Below are 21834 nucleotides of genomic sequence, written 5' to 3'. Positions count from 1 at the left end.
ACCTGTCCCTGCCTGCCCTGCCCAGGTGTCCCTACTTTCTCCCTCTCTAGGCCCTTCCACCCCCAACCAAAAATTACATTTCCCAGGAAGAGAACTGCAGTGCAAGCATTCTGACAAGACTCACAGGATGTTAGAGCTGAAGCGGACCTCAGGAATGACCTGGTCCAGGGACTTCGGAATACCTGTCTGCAGACTGCTGATGGACCTGCTGCAAAAGAATAACACAAAGAGTGACTTTACAACAGAATCCCAGGTTCCACTGTGGCAACTCTGATTCAATGAGCCTGGGACAGATCTCTGCATTGGTTTTTAAAGCTTCCCAGTTGATTCCAGGGCTCTGGGCTAGTACAACCTGTTCATTTTATTCACGAAGAACTGAGGCTCAGAAAGAACAGGTTCACCCATCTCATAATGATCCAATGCCAAGACTTCTGTGGGCACCAAGGACACAAAGGGAAGGCCCAGACCCTGTTGTTGAGCGCCGTCCCTGCTACAACCCACTGAAAATGCCTCACAGCCACATACCTGTGGACACCCCCAAATGCTCATCAAGGGGGCACGGGCCTCCTAGGCAAGGAAGGGAGGAGGACTTTCTCTGACGGTCCCTGTCAGAAGTCACCCCACCCTCCCTCATGCTCCTGTTTGTTTCACTTGTGGGATAATTGCCTACCTTTATTTCAGTTACTTCAGTAATATGTTCTCTCTTCTGCTTCTTCATAAGCTCCTCAGTAGGCATTCACTGCATCATTAGTTAATCGGTATCCCTCAATTCAAGACTTAGCTGTCTACCTGGAGAGGCATCTCCAACCTAATGTGGCCAAAATCTAACTCTTGATTTCCTCCTACCTTCTTTCTCACTCAGTAAATGCCAACTCAAGCCTTCCAGATGCTTAGGCCAAACCTCTGCATCCTCAAATCCTCTCTTTCCCCTCATAACCTTCATCTAAATCCATAAGCAAATCCCATCAACTCTACCTTCAAAAATCCAGCCGTTTCTCAGCACCTCCAATCATCTTTTCCTCTTTCCTGGATTCCCACGAAAGCCTGCTTGCCTGGTCTCCTTGACTCTACTGTTGTTGTTGTTTAGCCATAAGCTGTGTCCAACTCTTTGCAACCCCATGGACTGCAGCCTGCCAGGCTCCTCTGTCCATGGGATTCTCCAGGCAAGAATGCTGGAATGGGTTGCCATGCCGTTCTCCAGGGGATCTTCCCAGCCCAGGGACTGAACCCATGTCTCCTGCACTGGCAGGTGGATTCTTTACCACAGAGCCACCAGGGAAGCCCCCTTGCCTCTGCTACTCATTTTCAACACAGCAGCCAGAGTGCTGCTTTTAAAACACCCACCAGATCATGTTCCTCCTCTCCCCAAAAGCCTTCCACATCATCCCATTTCATGAAGAGTAAAGTCCAGTCTTCACCCTAGCCTACATGCCCAGGATGATCTAACAGTTGCTCAACCGCGCAGGGCAAACTCCTGCTCTGAGTCTCTGCATTTACTATTCCTCTGCTTGGGATGTTCCTCCCCTCAGATTTCTGTGGGCTCAGTCTTCACTCCCTTCAGGTCTTTATTCAAACATCACTTTGTGAGGTGCCCTCTGTGACCACTACGCATAAGCTACCAATCCCTAACCTCACCATCAATTTCTGTCCCTTCAGTCTGCTTTTTCCTTCATGGTCCTTAGACCATCTGACACATTATAAAATTGCTCACCTATCTGTTGTCCATTTATAGGCTCCACTTCGTTTGCTAGACGGTAACCCTGGTTAGAAAGCGGGAACAATGCGATAGGCTTATCTGTCCAGAACTAAGATTGTTCAAGGATAGTACAGATTCCTGAGCAGATTTATTACCAGTCAAACAGCTGGTAAATTTGCTATGTTATTTGTGTTTAGCTCTTAAAAATCTATTATAAGTAGAGAGAAACTGAGTGGTGATGGGGCCTTGCCAGTGGGAAGGGTCTGAAGCAGCACTTGTCTATGAATTTGAGGCCTCTGTGGGACTGTTTAAGTTAAATATTTTATTGGTGGAAAGTGCCTACTGGCCACTGTCCCCACAACAAGGTCCTCTGTCTTGAGGATGGGATCAGCGTGATGCCAGCGGAGGGGGAAGACTAGCTCTGAGATGATGAGGACATGGGGTGGTCTGGAATTTTAAGGAAAGAGGATACAACTCTGTGACTATACCAAAAATCACTGAATTCATGCACTTTACATGGGGGAATTGTATGTCATGTGAATTACCCCTCCATAAAGCTGTTGCTGCTGCTGCTAAGTCGCTTCAGTCGTGTCTGACTCTGTGCGACCCCATAGAGGGCAGCCCACCAGGCGCCCCCGTCCCTGGGATTCTCCAGGCAAGAACACTGGAGTGAGTTGCCATTTCCTTCTCCAATGCATGAAAGTGGAAAGTGAAGTCACTCAGTCGTGTCCGACTCTTAGCGACCCCATGGACTGCAGCCCACCAGGCTTCTCCATCCATGGGATTCTCCAGGCAAGAGTGCTGGAGTGGGGTGCCATTGCCTTCTCTGCCATAAAGCTGTTAGATTCTTAGAAAAGACAGAAAGGAAGGAGGATAGAACTGAAAGGAAGCACGGTTATAAAGCACTGTACAGCTGCCAGCAATGATGCAAGTGGAAACTAGGTTTAGGCAACAAAATTGAAGCAGGAGTAAGAACCAAGATAAAAACAGATACGTTGTGACCAGTAGCCCCTTCCTTTCATTACTTGAAACAGATCCCAGCAGGAGCAAGTACTGCAAGAAGCCACTTTGTTAAAACGGAAGGGGACCCAGGGACTGAGTAAAAAGGAAGACAGGGCTCCTGCCGTCCACACACCATCCTGAGGAGTCCCCACCCACTGAACTTTGTAAAAGCATCATCTCTTGGTAGCAGAGACCCCCAAACTTGGGCAAGAAGCCTCAGACCTACTGGGAACCAAGCATTCGCTCCCAGAACAAACGGTCCCCTCTGGTGCCTACAGTGGCTCTGCGTGTGTCACCAATCTCATCTACCACGGGCAAACCAGAGTTCCCAAATTTAAGGGCTGGGGTGAGGGGCAAATGTGCTGTTAGTCTTGGCGTGTCTCTGCAGCTCCCTAGCTCACTACAGAGTTCGGGAGTCAGAGAGTCAAAGGCCTGGTCAAGGCTGCCTCTCCCAGCTGCTCTGTTCTCACTCCCCATTTCTTCTCCTCACAGCTCCACACACACATAAACATATACTTTTCTCCTTCCCCTCCCTCTCTCATCCCTGACTCCCTCCTCCACGGCCCCTCTGTCCCTCCATCCTGTCCTCTCTTCCCCTCCTCTCTCCCTCCTCCACGCCCCTCTCCATCCCTCCACCCCCTCCTCTCTCCCTCCTCCACGCCCCCTCCATCCCTCCGTCCCCTCCTCTCTCCCTCCTCCATGTTCCCTCTCCATCCCTCTGTCCCCTCCTCTCTTCCCCTCCTCTCTCCCTCCTCCACGCGCCCCTCCATCCCTCCGTCCCCTCCTCTCTTCCTCCTCCACGCCCCCTCCATCCCTCCGTCCCCTCCTCTCTTCCCCTCCTCCATGTCCCCCCTCCATCCCTCCGTCCCCTCCTCTCTTCCCCTCATCCATGTCCCCCCCTCCATCCCTCCGTCCCCTCCTCTCTTCCCCTCCTCCACACCCCTCTCCATCCCTCCGTCCCCTCCTGTCTCCCTCTTCCATGCCCCCCCTCCACGCCCCCCTCCATCCCTCCGTCCCCTTCTCTCTTCCCCTCCTCTCTCCCTCACACTTTTTTCATTACCCCTTTCCTCTGCTCTCTTCTCTCCTTCTCCTAAAAGAGATCTGGGTGAGCTCTTCCACACGGCTGCTCAGATCCCAGGCAGCTCACCTCCTGCAGGAACACAGGGCCCCAGCCAAGGCAGCTTTTCAGCAGCAGCCTGGCGTGCCAATGGACCTGACATCCAGGTGTGCACAGGTGTGCCCACCGAGTGCGTCTCTGGTGAGCCACGGAAATGACAGGGAATGATGTGCTCAAGAAGACATCTCTATGTGCCCTTCCACCATCAGACAAAATGGAATATTAAAAGTGCTTATCTTTTAAAGATATTATCTGTAAAATGTTCACAAATAAAATGATGTGATATTTGGGATTTGCCTCAAGACAAACACAGGGCAGGAGGAAGCGGGAGGGGACACAGATAATGAGACAAGATTGGCCATGAACTGATAACTGTTAGATCTGCTGTGAGGAATACATGCGGGTTTGTTATTTTCTCCATGTATGCACATTTCAGCATATTAGGGACCAGACTCTTGGAGAGAGGACTCTACAGGTGCAAACAGCCAGCCTCCAAGGTCATACACATCAGGATGGCTAGTATCAAAAACAAACAAAACAAAGCAGAAAACAGCAAGTGCTGATGAGAATGTGGTGGAGAAAGTAGGGTCCTTATGAGTTGCTGGTGGGAATGTACTATTTTCCACAGTGGCTGCAATTAGACAAACATAGTGGACCTAACACTTCTAGGCATACAGCCGAAAGAACTGAAAGGGACCACAAAGAAGTATTTGTAAATCTATGCCCGTAGCAACATGATTCACAACGTCCAAAAGGTGGGAAAAAGCAAAAAACAAAACAACCCAAGGATCCATCAGTGGATGAATAGGTAAACAAAATGTGATATAAATATAAAAGGGAGTATTATTCAGTCATAAAAAGGACTGAAATTCTGATACAGGCTAAAACATGGATGAACCTTAAAGACAATATGCTAAATGAAATTAGCCAGATACAAAAGGACAAACATGCCATGATTCCACTTAATAAGAAGTACCTAGAGTAGTCAGATTCATAGACACAAAAAGTAGAACAGTGGTTATCAGGATACGGGGAGAAAGTATCAGGGATCATTATCTAACAGTACAGAGCTTCAGTTTGGGATGATGGATAGGTTCTGGAGATTGTCGGTGGTGATGGTTAGGTAGATGTCCTTAATGCCGCTGAACGTACATTTTTAAATGGTTAAAATGGTTTAAGTCAACTATATTTCAATAAAAATAATAATGAAAACACTCAAAAAATTCTAGGATCCCCTTTAAAAGTGGTTAAAATGGTCAATTTTCTTATGTATATTTTACCACAATTTTTAAAAATAATAACAGCTACCAAGGAACATTAAAAAAAAAAAATCAGTGCGTCCAGACTTTCAGCTCTTCAAGGCCCGCTCAGGTGAACCTAGACATCATACCTCAGTGAGGCTCTCAAAACAAGGGCGTGGTAGGTGTCGCTGGGGGTGCAGAGCCGCGGAGAAAGGAACAGCTTCTACCTAGGCACATGGTCTAGTTTCCAAATACCACCTAGGAGAGAAGAAAAATAAAATGTCTTTTAATAGGCCTGAAGGGCAAACATTAAAGTCAGTTAATAATAATAATAAAGTATAGGTCAGACCCTGAGAAAAATCTCCAAATGTAATTCAAAGCAGGCTTCAAATGTAATCCAAGATAAAACCTTCCCCAGCCCCAGAAGGGCTTCCCAGGTAGCTCAGTGATCAAAAATCCACCTGCCAATCCAGGAGACAAAGGAGATGCAGGTTCACCCCCTGGGTGAAGGCAACCCAGTCCAGTATTCTTGCCTGGGAAATCCTAAGGACAGAGGTGCCTGGAGGGCAACAGTCCACAGGACTCTCAGAATCAGGCACGACTGGCAACTAAAGGACAACAGTGACGACAGTCCCAGATCCTCTCCTCCTTGCTTTTTGCAGTGTGGTGCTTCAGAACCCAGACCACCTGGGTTCCAGTCCAGCTCTGCTGCGTCCGGGGCACGTGGCCTTGGGCAGGTTTCTCACCTCTGTGTCTCAGTTTCCCATATGTAAATGAGGATTACAGGAGGCAACATTCATGAAATATTCGTGAAACTCTTTCCCTGCCTTGAACAGCAAGTGCACGTTTGTTAGGAATTTTGCCAGCAACCTCAGTGGCCAGCAAGCTTCCTCATAATTTTTCAGAGTGCCCCTGTAGACAACTGAACCCCTAAACAGCAGGGACACTGGAGACACGCACAGGGGACAGAGACAGCACATGTGGAGGCTGGTCACCCCCCATCACAGCTCGCCCTCCAGGGCTCAGGAGGGCCACAGAAGCAGAGGGCCAAGAAGCGTGCAACGCGCCTGGGGGCAGGCGGGCTGGGAAGAGCCACAGGTATGGGAGAGACAGGGAAGGGACAAGCACCAAACAGGGGGTGAGGCAAGAGGGAAGACGTGGGGAAGCGGCCAGACTCCTCTTCTTTGCTTTAACAAGCGGTCCTCAACACTACCTGAATGGAACCGACTCAGGAACCTTGGAAATGGCCACAGCCCCCCAAGACTCCAATGTAACAGGCCCATGTGGAGAAACCCTCAGGTGCACGCACACAAGCAACAGAACAAAAAGTCTCATTTCTAATTCTGCTCACTCTCACTCTAATTCCGCACTCCCTCGCTCGGCTTCATTTCTGTCTTAACTTGAGCACTTGATTGGATTCTAAATAGAGATATAGACAATGTTAGTAGAAAAACTTATAAGGGAATAGAAGGAAACTCATTACCCCAATTCCACAGAAGGGAGACACAGAAGACTTGTTTTCCCTTTTCTTTTTTGGACCGTATGTTTTCAAAACATAAGCAAGCAGAAAACATGCTTCCACATGAGGATAGAGTCCAAGGCCAGGGGATGGGGTAGGTGATGTCTTAGATCTGATGCCCAAATGAGTTAGTTCCAAGGTGCTCCAATGAGTGGGACCGATTCCTTATTCCGGGGCGCCCTCAGTCCTGCTGATGCTGGAGCCTCCCGGGTTGTTCAGACCATCTCTGCTGCCAGTAACACAGCCCAGCTGCACAGAGCGGTGGCAAGCTTGAGCACCAGGTGCCACTGGCCCAGGCTGGCTGGCTCTCTCGGGCCACCTACACTCTACACACGTGGATCGATAGGAGCTTCACCGCTTACCAAACACTTCTGCCACTTCACAGGGAACTCGCCAGTTGAGTGGCAGAAATCAAGACTCAAGCTCAGGCTCCCAGGTGCCTCCAAGGACCACAGTGCCCTTCCCCCCACGGACTATGAACCAAGAGGTTTGACTTCACGCTACAGGGACCCCACCTCCCTGTCCTCCCAAGGTGCTACTGCATATGGCACGCATTTTCCTTCAGGTGGCACTGAGACATTCACTATGGTTGTTGCCATAATCATGACACACCTTAGGGTGTTGTGAGACTGAGGTTAGAAATCTAGAATACTGTTCTCGATTAGAATTTCTTCCAACACCAGAAAGATTAAGAACTGTCAGAGCCCAGGAGATTCTAGGAAGCCATTAAATTTAAGCTGCTAACTCTACAAGCAAGAAAAGGAAGGCCCAGAGAGGTGAGGTAATCAAATGAGATAAAGGACATAAACTGAAAAGAGTTTTATTACCGTGGAAGATTCCTCTTATTCCTAGCAAAGCCACTGGCCCTGGCTAAGCTTCCCAGAAAGTCTCCAACTCAGTTACCATCCAAATCTTTATCAAACACCCAGCATTAAGCTTATTAACCCTTAGACCAGTGACTCTGGTCCTGGAAGCACATAAGAAACACCCAGGAAGCACTATTAATACCTAATCCCACCACAGACCAACTACGTCAGACTCTTTAAGAGTTGGGCCAAGCATTCTTTAGGAAACAATGCAAAGGACTGATGTGTCTGGGCTTGTGAACCATGGTCTTTAGACCAAAGTATAGTCTGGGGACCTCTAGCCTCAAAAATCACCCCGAAATCTTGTTAATAATGCAGACTTCTGGGTCCACCTGGAGACTGACTCCAAGTGAGAGGAGAGCATCCCAGGAATCCGAGGCTGACCAGAGAACCACAGCGCTGGCACCACGTGAGTCCTGGAAATCACACCCGTGCTCCAGCCGACCCTGTGGTCCGGGATGGCCCTAGCAGCTGGCCTGGCAAAGGCTCCCGGATGATTTAGACTTTGATTCCCTCTCTAAGCTGAGAGCCCCTGCAGACGCCCCACGGCATCAATCCCCAGCAGCTGCAGTGAAACTTTCAGAAAGGACAGCAGGGTCTAGCACAGTTCTGCACGGCCAACCCAGGCCTCCCATCTCACCCAGAGCTAAGGCGCAGGCCCCCACAAGGATCTACAAGTCCAGTGGGACTACCCCGGCCCCCTCTCCCGTGCCTTCCCCCTCCTCTCTCCAGTTTTTCCTCTCCACTAACTGCTCCTCCCCCACGGCTCCCTGTCTCGCTCCTTCAGAGCTCTGCTCAAATGTCCTTTATCACAGAGACGTCCCTACTTCACGCAGAAAACCTGCCTCCCCACCAAACCTCTCTGTCCTCTGTCCCTGCTTTGTTTTTCCTCATAATACTTTTCACCACCTCTCAAACTTTGTTTTCCTTATTACCTGTAAGCCTTCACACACTAGATCATGAGCTCCACGAAAGTAAGACTTTTGTTTATTTTCTTCCGTGTTATTGTCCCAGTACCTATAGTGCCTGGCACAGGGCAGAGACCCAAATATTGATTCTAGGAATTAATACCTTAGAAACACCAATCTCAAAACATGATTTGAACCAAAAGATCATCAAGGAGCTGATTATGCTGAAATCACTTCTCCACTCCTCTCATCTTGGCCGAAGGTTTTTTAGAAACAGGCTAAAAGCCTAATGAAACAGAGACCATTTTGAAATAAGGATTTTCAGCCAATTAACCCAATCCAAATGGGTCTGTGAGTCAATGACAACTTGTTCTGAGGAACAGATGAAGCTATGGAGACAGAAAATACAGTTGAAAGAAGTTAATCAGACGGATGGATTTCAGATACTGCCCTGGTATCCGTGCAGGTTCAGAAGAAAACCTGAGGGCACTCCCAGCCCTCTTCCCACAGGGAAGTCTCCAGGAGACCAGACAGGACAGGCAGGCTCCCATCCAGGGTGAGTGGGCAACATGCAGGCCCAGTGCAGGACACGACCGCCTGCTCCCCACAGAATAAGCCATCAAACGAACATACCTGAGGGGGACCCATCTCTTTCCCTGTGCCCACTTATCCCCACCTGCTTCCAAAACTCATCTGAAACCACGAACAATAAGCTCTACCAGGCTGGGAGCACAGAAGCTTTTGTCAAGGCCTCCCAGCAGCTGGGGAGAATCCCGCTGTTACTAGGTCTCGCTGAGTTCCTCGGTGCTGCTTCCTGCCTCCATCCTAGTCCTTGCTAACCTCTCTCCTCGCCACCTCTGGTCTCTCCCCACAGTCGTCCTATGTGTCTCTTTAAGACCAATCTTCCCCCAAACACCATTTTTAGTCATCCACTCTGCTCAAAAATCTACAATAGTTTCCTGTGGCCCATCACATCAGCTGTAACCCCAATGCCAGGCTTTTGAGAACCTCTGTAATCTAACCTATGCATTGACCAAGTCTCCTGACTGCATTTCAACAGCTGCTTCTTCACCTGCCTCAAAGCACCAAATCACTGCCTTCACCTTCAACAGCACCGGTTAAGAGACCAGATTGCAGAGACTGGAACAGACCACGTCTCCAACTTCCTTTCCTGCCAAAAGCGTCCTCACTCTCCACACCACTCACACCCATTCCCCTACCCCAGCTTCTATTATGTTGTTTGTTTGTTATTTGGATATTTTTGGCCTTGCTATGCAGCTTGCGGGATCTTAATTCCCCAACCAGATACTGAACCTTGGCCCTCAGCAGTGAAAGCAGAGCTCTAACCACTGGCCCACCAGGGAATCTCCCCCTTCCTCCCAGCCTCTAGTCCCACTGCCCTTTCCCACTTGACTTCCACAACACACACACGCTACACACACACATCTATGCTCCTTCATTCAATCCATAACACTGGTTGAGCACCCACTACATGCCAGGCCTTATTCTAGCCACTGTGGACACCACAGAACAAAGTCCCTCCCCACGCAATGATGACATTCCACTAGAAACAAGCAAATTCACATGTCACGTAGTCATACAGCCTTTCTCAACAGGAGTTCAACCGAAGTCAGAAATTGGAATGACAACATTCTCAATTCTGAAGCAAGTGAGAGAGCAAGCCACGTGAATACAGCGCAGAGGTTTGAAAGAGCAAGTAGAAAGCCCTGAAACGGCCAAGTGTTCGGTGCATGCAAAGAACCTGAACCAGAGCAGAGGCTGTGACAAGAGATGGAGATGGGAAGCAGGTACCAGAGGGCCACTGCGAGGACTGACGTTCACTTTCAGATGGAAGGCTGGGGGGCACATGGGGGAGGGGAGCAACCTGCCCTGACTTTCACTGCAAAAAGATCATGCCCCCCTGCCATCTATCATCAGGGATAAAATTATGAGGGACTTGTTTTCTTGAATGTTTCAAAATCTTCTAAACTGAGTATGCATGCATGCTAAGTCGCTCAGTCACGTTTGAGTCTTTGCAACCCTTTGGACAGTAGCTTGCCAGGCTCCTCTGTCCATGGGATTCTCTAGGCAAGAATACTAGAATGGGAAGGAGAAGAGGGCATCAGAGGATGAGATGGATAGACGGCATCACCAATGCAATGAACATGAACTTGGGCATACTCCGGGAGACGGTGAGGGACAGGGAGGCCTGACTTGCTACAGTCCACGGGGTTGCAAACAGTCAGACACGACTGGGTGACTGAACAACAAACAACACACACACACATATCCATTCTTTTTCAGATTCTTTTCCCATATCGGCCATTACAGAATATTGCAGAGAGTCTCCTCTGCTATACAGTGGGTCCCTGGGTGTGCGCGCAGTCATATCCGACTCTTTTCAACCCCATGGACTGTAGCCTGCCAGGCTCCTCTGTCCATGGGGTTTCCCAGGCAAAAATACTGGAGAGGGTTGCCATTTCCTTCTTCAGGGGATCTTCTGACCCAAGGATCAAACCCGAATGTCTTGCATTGGCAGGCAAATTCTTTACCAGCAAGCAACCGAGGAAACCCTATCTTATATATAGTAATGTGTACACATCAATCCCAATTTCCCAATTTATCCCTCCCCCGTAACCCTCTGGTAACCATACCATGTTTTTTAAATGAAGGAAAAACTTCTAATCCTTTAAGCTGCTTGCCGCATAGTCACTCAAGTCATGCCCGACTCTCTGCGACCCCATGGACTGTAGCCTGCCAGGCTCCTCTGTCCATGAGATTTCCCAGGCAAGAATACTGGTCGCCATTTTCTTCTCCAGGGGATCATCTCAACCCAGGGATGGAACTGGTGTCTCCTGTGTCTCCTGCATTTCCTGCACTGCAGGCCGATCCTTAACCTCCTGAGCCATCCATCGGCAAAGTCCTTTAAGACTGGGCCCAAATTCCACCTCCACCTCAAAGTCCCCTGAACCAGTGCGAGGCCGTGCCTCACCCTACACCCAGGGCAGCAGGACCACTAGGGCGCCCCAGCATTAGCAGCACCACTAGGGCGCCCCAGCATTAGCAGCACATGCCCACGGCAACTGATGTTCACGGAAGTTTCTTGTGCGGCCCCCACGCCTCTCCTGTCGCCGGAACATGTCCCTTTGGACACTCTTGCCCCCAAGTGCCTGCCTGGGTCCCAGTCTCTCTCCCCACTGACTTAATCGACTCCTGGTAAATAAAGCTACTGTTTAGTGATGAACTGCCAAGAGACTGCCCTCTCTCACAGGGTGTAAATATTTTAAAAGGGGACTCTAAGGTGAAACGCAAACGTCTTCAGACTCAGGGGAATGGTGGAATGACAGGCACCAGGGCTCACTGGGGATGCGGGTAGGTGGCTGCCTTCTAAGGGTATAGGTGCTTAGAAAAGCAATGTCAAAGGGAGACAAGTGGGGTAATGAAAAATGAGATTACATCACTGCCACCACCTCCCTCCTCCCAAACAGCCATTGAATCCATTTTGGGTACCAGGGAATATTCCCCAGAGGTAACCCCAGCCATCTCAGAGGGATGACTGGTGTGAAAGTAACCGTCACCCTCAGAAACAAAATCCCTAAGACACGTCTGGCCTGGAAGCAAATTGTTCTCTAATTGTTTTCAGTGGGGAAACTCCTTGAGGGCGAAGTTCAACTCACATGATATACTTTTATGCTCCACAGAGCATCCAGCTCTATCTAGGCTGGGCCCAGGGTGGGCCTTACAAAAGCAATTGTAGATAACTGATCAATGTTGGCCCAGTGGCAAAAAGGCTCCAAAGGATTTTAAATACAAGCAAGCATTCTAACCAAGGACAACAGTAGTATTAATCATACACCTAATATTTTTAAGGGCCTGAAGATTTATACCTTTAATGAAGTCTCAGGCAGTGAAGCAGTTTTTACAACCTCAGCCAGTTCAGTTCAGGTCTGGAGAGTCTGTCTAACAAGGCAAAAGCAGAGAGTAGCCCCTGTCCACACAGACCCGAGCCTCAGCTGGGCCAAGCCCCAGAAGAATCTGAACAGCTGCTCATTACCCACCCTGGACTCCTTTCTCCTCCAAAAAATTCATTCTACTGGTCAGCTCCTCCCAGATGGGTGCAGCCCTGGCTCCCTGAATTAAGGGACCATGCCCATCAGTGGTCCTAGCCTAATCCACTACTGAGGAGAACGCGTCTTTACTGCACATCTAACAAAGGCAGCGGCCAAGGAGGGGTGGCCTGGTTCAACACTGTACCTCTTCTAGAAGAACACAGTTCTCAGCAGTTAAGAGCTTTTGCTTTAGGGCATTCAATGTCTGTCTCTAAAATTAAAAACAGATTTAGCGGTTGTTTTCTTTTTGTAAAGATGACATACAAGCTCATAGAAAACTCAAATGATAGGCAAAAATATAAAGAAAAGGGTAAAAACCACTCCAATTCCACCACTCGGCGGTAAAATCTTAGAGTAAGCTCTGCTCTGCAGAGAAGTGAACCCATTCTGAGGTAAACCTAGGGTGTTGCTCTTGCCTTCCTGGATAAGCCTGTGGATTTCATTTTTGCAGAAGACCATTAATGCGTCTCCAATATTTCTGGAGCTCATGAATGGACCCTGTCCCACATACATAGTGACTCGAGGTCAGGGGCTCATCTTTCAGCAGACATACCCCTTTTTTCACTCAGCATGGCAGCAGTCTTTCTACAGTCGATCACGTAAATAGAGCCTGTATGCAGAGCTCCAGCAAATCTCCTGGAGCATGTCAATGACAGGAAAGGGGACAGACACCATACCTCTTGATACAGCACCTTCAGAATCTGAAATGGAGAATCTGGGTAAATGTGACTCTACCCAGTCACCCAGCCAACAGAAGACAGCTGTTCTCTAAGCGCTGATGCATTTGAGGAATGACTCTGAGGTGACACCAAACTCAGAGGTGCTCATTAACTTTTCTTTCAGTCATAAAAAGGATCAGATGTGTCATTTCAACACACACATAAACACTTCCCACTGTCAGATAAAAACGAATGGTTGGCTGAAGTAGCACTTTTATCCCTAAAAATATTCCTCAGAATTAAAAAAAAAAACTAATGGACATCCCCTCCTCCACTTCTAAAGCCTGAAGCGGGAGAACACGGGACCAGATGCCCACAGACAGAGACACACAGACTGCACGCACACTGGACCAGATGCCCACAGACGGAGACACACACAGACGGCAGGTACACTGGACCAGATGCCCACAGACAGACAGACACACAGACTGCGGGCACAGGACCAGATGCCCACAGACAGAGACACACACAGACTGCGGGCACAGGACCAGATGCCCACAGACAGAGACACACACAGACTGTGTGCACACTGGACCAGATGCCCACAGAAGGAGACACACACAGATGGCGGGCACACTGGACCAGATGCCCACAGACAGACACACAGACTGCGGGCACACTGGACCAGATGCCCACAGACAGACACACACAGATGGCGGGCACACTGGACCAGATGCCCACAGACGGAGACACACACAGACTGTGGGTACAGGACCAGATGCCCACAGACAGAGACAAACACAGACTGCGGGCACACTGGACCAGATGCCCACAGATGGAGACACACACAGACTGAGGGCACACTGGACTAGATGCCCACAGACGGAGACACACACAGACTGCGGGCACACTGGACCAGATGCCCACAGAAGGAGACACACACAGATGGTGGGCACACTGGACCAGATGCCCACAGACAGACAGACACACAGACTGCGGGCACACTGGACCAGATGCCCACAGACAGACACACACAGATGGTGGGCACACTGGACCAGATGCCCACAGACGGAGACACACACAGACTGTGGGTACAGGACCAGATGCCCACAGACAGAGACACACACAGACTGCGGGCACACTGGACCAGATGCCCACAGATGGAGACACACACAGACTGGGGGCACACTGGACTAGATGCCCACAGACGGAGACACACACAGACTGCGGGCACACTGGACCAGATGCCCACAGACGGAGACACACACAGACTGTGGGTACAGGACCAGATGCCCACAGACAGAGACACACACAGACGGCGGGCACACTGGACCAGATGCCCACAGACGGAGACACACACAGACGGTGGGTACACTGGACCAGATGCCCACAGACAGACACACAGACTGCGGGCACACTGGACCAGATGCCCACAGACAGAGACACACACAGACGGCGGGCACAGGACCAGATGCTCACAGACAGACACACACAGACGGCGGGCACACTGGACCAGATGCTCACAGACGGAGACACACACAGACTGCGGGCACACTGGACCAGATGCCCACAGACGGAGACACACACAGACTGTGGGTACAGGACCAGATGCCCACAGACGGAGACACACACAGACGGCGGGCACACTGGACCAGATGCCCACAGACGGAGACACACACAGACGGCGGGCACACTGGACCAGATGCCCACAGACGGAGACACACACAGACTGTGGGTACAGGACCAGATGCCCACAGACGGAGACACACACAGACGGCGGGCACACTGGACCAGATGCCCACAGACGGAGACACACACAGACGGCGGGCACACTGGACCAGATGCCCACAGACGGAGACACACACAGACTGTGGGTACAGGACCAGATGCCCACAGACGGAGACACACACAGACGGCGGGCACACTGGACCAGATGCCCACAGACGGAGACACACACAGACGGCGGGCACACTGGACCAGGTGCCCACAGACGGAGACACACACAGACGGCGGGCACACTGGACCAGGTGCCCACAGACGGAGACACACACAGACGGCGGGCACACTGGACCAGGTGCCCACAGACAGAGACACACACAGACGGCAGGCACAATGGACCAGGTGCCCACAAACGGAGACACACACAGACTGTGGGCACACTGGACCAGATGCCCACACACAGACACACACAGACTGCGGGCACACTGGACCAGATGCCCACAGATGAAGACACACACACAGACTGCGGGCACACTGGACCAGATGCCCACAGAGACACACACAGACTGCGGGCATACACCACTACTCCACCTCACAAACACTGACACTTGAAACACTCTCCTATTTGTGATGCTCCTATTTTTGTAGGAAAAGAAAAAAGTTAAAACCAACTTGCACAGAAAGATAGAGCAGGGGAAAAGACCTAATAAAAACACTAAATATTAAAATGCTAACATAGATCTAGGCTATAGTGTTTATCATTTTTATTTCATCTGTATACCTATCTGTATTGCCTAAATTTTCTACATGAATAATGTCCTTTAGAGTTTTAAAAGAAAAATAATTAATCCATAATCTAGGTTGGTCTATTTGGACTTTGTTTTCCACTGTAGAAAAATACAGATTCAGAGCTGTAGGGGGTCCACCAGTCTTTCCAGTTTTACAGAAGCAGAAGTGTTAAGACGAAGTTCATACCGCATGAAGATTCCCATACAATAGGAAAGCTCATCATGAACATGCTGAGCAGAGGGCAAGAATCAGTACCTTCTTTTCTGTCCCCCATGTGCAGGCAAGATGAAAATCCTAAACCAAACTTTCCTTCAGGTGCAACCCCAACCCACCCCCACCTCACCCCTTTCAAGAGTTCACAGACCTCTGCTCTCGTAGCAACTTCCAAGTACCTGTCCACAACCAACCCTTGGCCACAAAATTACCCATACCACTTGGTATCTGCATACTTTCCCCAGTAACCCAATCCTAGGGAGCCCCTTTTGCAATACTTTATTTCTTAAAAAGTTACTCCTCCTTTTCCTTAAGTTTCACAAACACAGGATCCCATTCAAACGATACAGAGTTATTCATTCCAACAATTAATAAACATTGTTAACTACACTGTATGGAGCTTTAGGGCAAGGTTACCTTAACAAAACAGGGTTAGTATCCATGGAGCCTGAGAAAAACAAGCGGGAATTGAGGAGCAAGAGTTTGTCAGTGCATCTGAGCCCTGCCCAGAAGTTGGGGCTAGGGGTGGGGAGGGCCATGACCAGCAGACAGAAACACCTGTCACTCTGCAGTCTCAGTTCTCAAGGCTGGTTAATACCCTGATTTTCTGCACCAGTCTCTTCCAAGTTCGGTTAGTCAGTCTCCCTGGATTTCAATCAGCTCCACGTGGCCCACAAAACTGAATTTCAAGGCTTCCCTGGTGGCTCAGTAGTGAAGAACCCAGCTGCCAATGCAGGAGACCACAGGTTTGATCCCTGGTCCCGGGAGAGCCCACACGCTGTGGATGTGGTGTAACTAAAGTCCATGCGCCACAACTATTGAGCCTGTGCTCTAGAGGCCAGGAGCCACAGCTACTGAGCCCGTGTGCTGCAGTTACTGAAGCCTGCACCCCGAGAGCCCAGGCTCAGCAACCAGAGAAGCCCGCACACCACAACTAGAGAGTTCGCCCCCACTCGCCGCGAGAGAAGCCCGAGCAGCAACACAGACGCAGCACAGCCAGTAACTAAATAAAAATTATATTTTAAAAAACCCACCTAAGTTTCAGGTTTCTGAAACTTCAGATACTGAAGCCCTGAGAGCCCACCAAAATAAAGTCACCTCCCAGGATGACAACTGTATCCACTCTCTATCAGCAGCACCCATCGTGGTATGGATCTGATGTATCCAATAGTCTCTGATAGGTCCCTGTGCCTTACGGAATTAAATCCAAACCTGACCTGCCTTTCACAAGCCCAGCTCGGCTTACCAGCCTCGTCCCTGGACAAACCAAGCCTCTCACAGCTCTGTGCTTTCACGTATGACTCCCTCTACATAGAATGTCCTTTGCCCAGTCTTACATGGTGGTAACACTGTTCTTCCTCCAAATCCCAGTTCAGAAGTCACCTTGGCCCCAAAGCCTTCCCTACTTCCCCAGGCATTTAGTTCTTACGGTCTTAACTGTAGCTCTCTAAATACAGGGGTTTTTCAGAATTTGTTAAGTACATTGTAGCTCATTTTAATTATCTGACCTCCCCTAGATACACTGAGCTTGAGGGAAGGAACTCACATAGTATCCATAAGCCCCAGGGCAATGTCAAGACTGAAACAAGAGATCAGTGTTGAAGGACTGAGCACATGGAACACGGGCATTAAGTTATTTAAAGGAAAACAGAGTCTCACAATATTCAAGAACTGAATTGTCCCTACAATTAATCTCATCCAAAATGACAACAGGGCTGGGAGGCAGTGTGGATGTTTTAAATTTTTAAGTAATAAAAGCAACTAACATGTTGTACTAAAAGTTAATTTAATCAGCACAACAACCCTAGGAGGTAGGTACTTTTATCTGCATTGAAGCTGAGAAAAGCTTGAGGGTTTTCCAGATAGGAAACTGAGGCACCAGAAGGGTTAAATAACTCAAAATCGTTCAGTTAGTAAGTGGCAGAAGCAAGACACAAACTCAGTAGTCTGGCTCCAGAGCCAGAGGGCTCCGGAATCAGGAAGATCTGGGTTTGAATACAGATTATGTTACAAATGTAGCTTTGGATAAGTCATCTAACTCCTCTGAGCTTGTATATGTAAAGGGGGCAGGACAACTCCTCTTAGAGTGCAGAGAAGATTAAGTTAAATATGATAATGTTTGTAAAAGTCTCTAAAATTTAAAAAAAAAAAGTCTCTAAAATTGATTTTCCCACCTAACAGGCACTCCATAAATGTTAATTCATTTTTCTTTCCCTTCCTAAAAGCTAGGCAAAATAGTCTCTCTGACAGAAAAGATCCTCCTCCCCCAGACTGCTTGAGGCTTTTCCAAGCAGATCAAGTGGCGAGGCCACTCGACACGTAAAGCCTTGCTTTACCTTACCTGCTTATCTGTCCGTACCAGAGTCCTTTTAAAATGTAAATATCATCATGTCACTCACTTAAAACTCTTCAAAAGCTCCTAATCACACTGGGGGTAAATCCAAACTCTGGAGGGAAAAGCATTCTGTCCCGGAGGCCCCCAGTGAACTGACACACCTCTCTATAAACTTATCTCCTCTCCAGTCACACAGGCCTCTTTCACTTCCTCCAACTTAGCAAGCTCCGTGCTGCTCCACACATGGTTAACTCTCAACCCTCCTTCAGGTCTCAGCCTAAATGTCACTTCCTCAAGGGACGCCTTCCCTGAGCCCCCAACCCAAATCAAGGCCCATTATCTCTCACCACGCTCTTCACCTTTCTCCCCTTGTACTCATGACAGTTTGAAATGATTAGTTCACCACTTCCTTCAACATTTTATTCAAAAGACAACTTCTCAGGAGCCCTTTCGAGACCACTCAAATATAAATTCAGTCTCTACCCAATAACCTGTTTCCTATTTCTCAGTAGCACTTATTAACAGCATATATTTTTATTTTATATTTTATTTTATTGTCTGCGCAACGCCCCCCCCCATTAAAGCTCCACAAAGGCAGTTATTTTTGTTTTCTTCACAGCATCTAAAACAATGCCTAGCACATATTTGTTGACAAATACCTGTTGCTGAGTGATGTTTCAAGATTATTTGTTTATTATTGAGTCTATGAACTCAAGGCAAAACATGTCTTTCTGGTTTACCCCTATACTCCCAGCACCTAGTGCAGTGGCTGGCACGTAATAAGTGCTCAGTAAACTTTTACTGAATGAATCGAAGCCATGGCCAGTGGACCAACTGGAAAGCAGTCAAAATCTGTGTGCTAGCACCTTACTTCCTCTTCTCTTTCACTGCATAATGTACTTGGGGTGAGGCAACAGGCCCCTGAAAACCCACCACGCACCTTCCAGGCCAGACATCTGTCTGTCCACGTTCTGTAACCTCAGCCACACTGTACACACCAACAGATGCACCCAACAGACCCTGCAGAACTCAGAGCTGAAGGCAAGTGGGCCAGCCCTGAGCCAAATACAACCTTTCCCCACTCCCCTCAAGTTCCATTCTCTGACTGCCAGTCCCATCCTAGGCTAGTCCTGGGCGCCAGCCATGCTGGTCTGGGTGGGCCCTCGGATTTATTCCAGTCCAGGATTTTTAATGCCACCTCTGGCCTACTCAAAAAAGAAAAGTTCAAAATCCCTGAGCAGCTCCAGTAATCCTAGGGTTCTCGGAAGCAGGCATACCTAAGGTCGTCCGGACCCCTCCCCCTCACAAGCGCTGATCCAAGGCCAGGAGGCCATCTGTCCAGCAGACGCTCCCCGTCCGCCCTCGGGTCACATTGAGCCTCTTCCCCCCCAGGTTGGCAGGAAGAGTCCCTGCAGAGAGACAATTTCCACCCTGACCAACAGGCCTGGTCACCGTCCCTGGGCCCCCCAACTCTGGAGCAGGCATACCCGTCTGCTCCCGAAGATACCTCCCCCAGGGACAAGAACTTGGGCGGAGGTGGGGGCAGGGACCGAGGGGCGCCAAAAAAGGACGATCCCCCAAGTGTCTGCCCCGTGACGGCGCCAGCTCCTCGGGCGGCCGGGATGGTCCGGCTGACAGGGCGCCCCAGCCGGGCAAAGTGGCACCGTTATCCGTGCCTGGGCGGGGGGCCGCGGGCCGACGCCAAGGACGGCCGCCCGTCTCGCGCGGGGAGGACAGACAGCAAGCGTGCCCGCCCGGCGAGGTAGCGGCGGGTCCGGACGGCGGAAGGGGCAGGCGGCCCGTCCGCCGGGGGCGGGGTGGGGTGGCGGCCGGGGCCCGCCAGGCGGCGGTCGGGGGAAGTAGCTGCCGCCTCAGGCGGCGAGCAGGGTCCGCCCGGCTGCAGGGCCGGGCCGCGGCGCGGGCGCGGGCTCGGCCCCGGCTCTGCTCTGCCCCGGCTCGGGCTGGGGCGGCCTCGGCGGCGGCCCCGGCCCACAGGCCCCGCCCGGCCCGGCCCGCGGGGGGCGCTTACCTGGCGGCGGCGGCGGCTGCAGGCCCCGGGCTCGGCCGCGCGCGTCCCCAGCGCCGGCTGTGGGAGCCACAACATGGCGACGGCGGTGGCGGGCGGGGCTGCGGCTCCGGGGGCGGAGCGGGGGCGGGAGCCTGCCTGGCGGCGGGACCTGGCTGGGGCCGCGGGCGGGGAGGGGGAGGGTGGCCGGCCGGGCGGAAGGCGACTTGGACCTGGGCACCCGCCCAGGGCGGTGCGGCTGAGGGGTAGCCCCGGCCTGGGGCCTGGCCTCTCGCCTCTCGCCTCCCGCCCCGGGCGGGCTGCTCGGCACCGACCCGACGGCGGCGACGGCAGTGGCGGCGGGCGGGGCGGGGCGGGGACGGCGTCGGGCAGGGCCGGACCCTCTGCCTCGCCTGCCCCAGCCGAGCACCCGGCGCGGTTCCGGTCCAGCGGCCGCCCCCTGCGACCTGGGTCTCTGGTCCTCTGACGCGCCTGCCGGGCGGGGGGCCTGAGGTCGGGGCCGAGGTCCCCCACTAGAGGGTCACGATCTGCCTACGCGGTGCCTCGCCCCTGCGGACGGGAGCGCCTCTGGAGCCGGGACGGCGTCCTCTTCCTTCAAAATCCGGCTGGTAGTGGGGCCTAGGAGACTGTTAGCTGAAAGGGAGCAGAGGCGGCGTGGGCCTGCGCTTAGTAGGTGCGCCCTAAATGCTCGGTCATCGCTGCATCTGGGGACTTGCACGCCGGCCTGGAGGTGCAGGGGCGCTGTGACCTGACCGCGAGACCCGCGGCGAACGGAGTTGGCGGCCTGGCGACGGCTGCCTCCCAGGGGTAGACCGAGAGATCCTCCGAGTTACTGGGGAAGCTCTGACTGTGCGAGGTGAGAACTCGGAACAGGCGGGCAGAGGGCCAGGAAGGACCTTCCAAGAACCCGGAGGACCCGGGAACGGGCGGCGTTAAAGGTGGCAGCCAGATGGGGAGGGGAAAGCACGGAGTCGGTGTCTGGCACTGAGCACCCACTGCTAATGGAGAAATGCACTCAGAAGAACCGGGAAAGAGACGCCAATTTGCTCGAGGGGTGGAACTAACTCAGCCAAGGCCTGCTCTGGGCCAGGCTCTTCACTGAGCTGAGCACTGGGTAGGCAGTTTGCGGTGGTGAAGCAATGAAAGCAGTAAAGGGTGATGAATCCAAAAATTTGGCAGGGGGAGGGAGGGGAGGGAGGGAATGGAGGGAGAGGGCTGGGGGAAGGGACTGGGCCTATGGCTCCACGGGTAGTAACTGTGGTTAACACTGGAAATTTCCTAATCTTGTGTTCTCCCCACACGCAAGTGTATGAAAGGTAAATACTTGAGATGATTGGTAGGTTAAATAACTTGATTGTGGTAATCATTTCCGTGTACACATATGTATATAAATCATCATATTGCATACTTTGAATATGTGTATTTATTTGTTAACTATACCTCAATAAAGCTGGAGAAAAAAATTTTTAAGGTAAAGGAGAGGTGATTTTTTTTTCTCCTTTTTTTCAATTTGAGGAAGAACTCTCAAAGGAGCTGAGAGGGGAGACTAAAAGATAAAAGATAAGATAATTAATAGTGGGTGATCTCAGAAAAGAAAAAGGAAATAGGGCTGGGGAAGAGGGAGGAAGAAATCCG

At 50.9% G+C, this 21834-nt stretch overlaps 1 protein-coding gene across 3 annotated transcripts in view; it reads right to left on the bottom strand.

Moving 5' to 3' along the window:
• The window catches only part of ZNF592 (zinc finger protein 592), a 49856-nt gene extending 29544 nt beyond the window's left edge, over positions 1 to 20312 (bottom strand). For 2 of the 3 annotated variants that reach the window (XM_052659659.1, XM_052659661.1), the window contains exons 1-3: positions 20203 to 20312; positions 5206 to 5314; positions 125 to 208 (exon numbers count right to left, since the gene is read on the bottom strand). The gene's annotated coding sequence lies outside the window, so the exon portion shown is untranslated. Of the gene's footprint in view, positions 1 to 124; positions 209 to 975; positions 993 to 5205; positions 5315 to 20202 lie in introns of those variants that run through there. The other variant, XM_052659660.1, reaches the window with a different exon arrangement.
• Between the last annotated feature and the right edge of the window lie 1522 nt (positions 20313 to 21834).

The sequence above is a fragment of the Budorcas taxicolor genome, chromosome 21, assembly GCF_023091745.1.
Source record: "Budorcas taxicolor isolate Tak-1 chromosome 21, Takin1.1, whole genome shotgun sequence".
NCBI classification, from domain to species: Eukaryota; Metazoa; Chordata; class Mammalia; order Artiodactyla; family Bovidae; genus Budorcas; species Budorcas taxicolor.
Note: the sequence above shows the minus strand (reverse complement) of the source record. Positions and strands in the feature narration are given on the sequence as shown.